Consider the following 3,442-nt stretch of genomic DNA (forward strand, 5'->3'; position numbering starts at 1 on the left):
TTTGATTTCAAATTTACTTTCTGTTTTTGTTTCGTTATGAAGAAAGAAGGGGTGTGGATCGAAGATAGTGTGTGTGGCCTCCATATTTTCTGGAATGGTGATCTCCATTTTTTCCGACAAAAAACTTAGATTATGTTTTTCATTTTTTCTAACAAAGGAATTGAGGGTAGTTGACTCCATTTTTTATTAAATTTAAGCATAAGCTTAGAAGAAGTAAATTTATAAAAAAAATGTAAGGTGGTAGATGTTGTTGCTATGAATAATTTGTGGTAGCAGGTCTGCAATTTTGAAAGAGAAAGAAGAAAGAAAGATTGTTAATTTTTTTTTTAAAAAAAATGAGAAACAAAAAAAGAAAAACTAAAAGGTGTTGATTAAATGGTTCACGCGCCTAACAAGGTGTGGGTTACACGTTTTGTGCCACGTGTGCACAAAGTGTCTAAATGGTTCAAATTCAGAATAGTCAAGGTGTTCAATAGGTACAAGCCTCAATTGAGGTGTTTAAGTGAATTATGAGGACAACTTTAAGGGTCTGTCGATGACTTAAGCCTTTTTTTTTAAGTTTAATCCTACCTAATTAACTAAAAAATGGGACCCCCAATTTATTGGGAGCCTAAGGCCAAAGACTTTTTTTTATACCTTACCAGCCGCCCCTAATAAGGAGCGCTTTGTCCTTAATATGAGATTTTTTGGTGCGAATTTAATTAAGCTTTAATATAGATATCGAACGTCGAAATATATATATGACCTGGAAAGAACAATAACGTTAATTGTTGCTTATTAAAAGGATTGGGGTAAATACTCTTTCATCCTTAATCAAGAAGTCTCAAATTCGAGTCCCCTTAGGTATGAAATCGCCTTTGTTAGGAAGTATTTTACCCCCAATGTGAGACTTCCAAGCGCGAATTTAAATTTAGTCGGGCTCCAATGTTAGTACCGGAGACGGGTGGAAAACAAAAAAAAAAGAAGTTTGTATATATTTGGTGAAGGTACACATGGGACTATAATTACCTCGAATATGGAGCAATGGTACTCTTTAGTCGTTAGAGTCATGTGAGTGTGGGACCCACCATGAAGACGTGTCTCCATTAACCTAGGCAACGCAATGAAGGCACCATTAAACATGAAAAAAATTGGAGGAGAAGCACACAATTCTTTGGATCAACTTATTTTATGTACTTTAAAATAAAACAAGATGATTTTTGAAATATAATAAAACCAACCTAAATATTTGTGCAACTATTACTTTGATTAAGAGTAAAAAAAATATTTAAGCTAATTAATTTATTATAAAAAGATAATAGTATTTAAAAAATAATATGCCACATAAATGAAAGTAGAAAGAATATTAAACTATAGTTTGCTAAAATCACATATGGACTATATGTGGAAGGTTAGATATTTAGAAGATTACTTTGGAAGAGATAAGAAAGAGATTAGTTATTTGAAAAAAAATCATAAAAGATTGTAGTATAGATGTACATTATATTGTTCAGCTAAATTTTGTTATTGTGTAATATTGCTAAAAAAAAAAAAATGGTATCAAAATTTTGACGCAATTGTATCATTGATAAAATGTTTGTTATTTTCAATGCACAATTTCTTAACTAATGAGAATAATTGACAAAATAATATGACCAATTACATTAATTTACGGGATTTACATTATTGGTTGCCATATAACTGTAAATGAGACATTAGTAATAATTTATCCCAGAATTTTTTTTTGACGATTTTTATTTTCTCGGTTGACTTCATTTCCTTCTTGTTTATTGGGGGTTGTGGATTGAAGTATCAGAGTTAGTCTATTGTTGTGGTGTATCAACATTCAAGTTTTGATGCAACATCTTTGGGATATGAAACGATACATGATGTATTTTTTTACCCCTCCCTAGGAGTTTCCTCTTTTTTGCTCCCTTCGTGACTCGAATTCAAAATCTTTGGATTGGAATGAGGAATGTTTACCATCCGAGCAACACATCCTCTTGTTTAATACATGATGTATCACGATACATTATCGATACATTACACAATGATTCATTTACCTAATATGGATAATCACGAAAATGTGAATTTAGGGAAATATCTTACTAGAACTTAAAGAAATTAAAAGTAAATTGTGTTAAAATGATGGAGTCACGACGACGGAGATAAATATAGATAGTATAGATGAGAGAGAAAAAATTAGTCAAATACAACTTCTAATTATGCTTGAGTCAGAAAATTGGTATAATCATGTAAATTTATTATTAAAATAATATTATAGCTTTGTTAGGTGATTATTTTAAGGAAAATTTACTTAAATACACATCTAATTTTACTATAATCTCTAAATTCTCAACTATTTAAAAAAAAATTAAGAATCCCTCTCGGATACATCACTCTCTCACTGATACATACCTATCTCCCTCTCGGATACATCCCTCCCCTATGTATTTGGATGTCCAGTGATATATCCGGAATCCATAAATTTTAAGAATTTTTTATAATTTAAAAAAATAGTAGAAAAATAATGTAATTAGCTCTTAAATACTATGAGATTTATGTAAATTATACTTATTTTAAAGCGGAATTGTAAGGAGTAAAATAAGGCTTATATCTTCTTAATAATTGTGTAGATTTTAAGAAAAAGTTGTTGGGCCTCAAGAATGAGAGAGGCAAAAGAGTGCAGATTAATGAGGTGTAAATTTCATAAAAGACATATATTATATTAATATTTTTGAGTTATAACAGTTGATTTAAACTTTCAAGTTATAACATTAAAAATTTCAGGTTCTAATAAATTATTAAAAAAAATGTTTTTAATAATTGAAAAAATTTGTTTAAAAAAAAATCGGAATTGATGGTAAAAAGGTAAAAAAATTAGAAATTGTGATGTTAATTTAATTTGAATTTAGTGTAGATAATTAATAATTGGCACGAAATAAGGGATCCAAACTAATTAAGATTATTTAGTATCCTTAATTCACTCAAATTAGTTAAAATCAAATAAAAATCAGATTTTATCTCTTCTTTTTTTTCAACGTTTCTCTCTCTTCATTGTTCTGCCAGAAAAAATTCCTAGTATCGAGTAATTGAAGTTTTTTTTTATATTTAAAAAAAATTAATTTTGTTGTGATGGACAACAACGTATCAATATTAATTAAACATGGTGAAAGATGGGATCCTTCAGGTTAGTATTTATTATTGTTTATTATTTGTTTTTAAATTACAGTGAAATGAAAAAAAAATGATAAAACTGTAAATCGTCAATATATTTAAGGTGATATCACTTTTTGTTAAATGTTGTGAAATATATAGTATTAGTGATTTTTGTTTTTGTGGTTGTTTTGAATATTGTTTTTTTCTCTTAAAAGTATAAATTAAATGTATATTTTTGAATGAATTTGATAGAATAAATGGAAAGACATTTGTATGAAAGTGTGTTCAGTAATCTATTAAAAAA

The sequence above is a fragment of the Solanum tuberosum genome, unplaced genomic scaffold (assembly GCF_000226075.1).
Source record: "Solanum tuberosum cultivar DM 1-3 516 R44 unplaced genomic scaffold, SolTub_3.0 scf00125, whole genome shotgun sequence".
NCBI classification, from domain to species: Eukaryota; Viridiplantae; Streptophyta; class Magnoliopsida; order Solanales; family Solanaceae; genus Solanum; species Solanum tuberosum.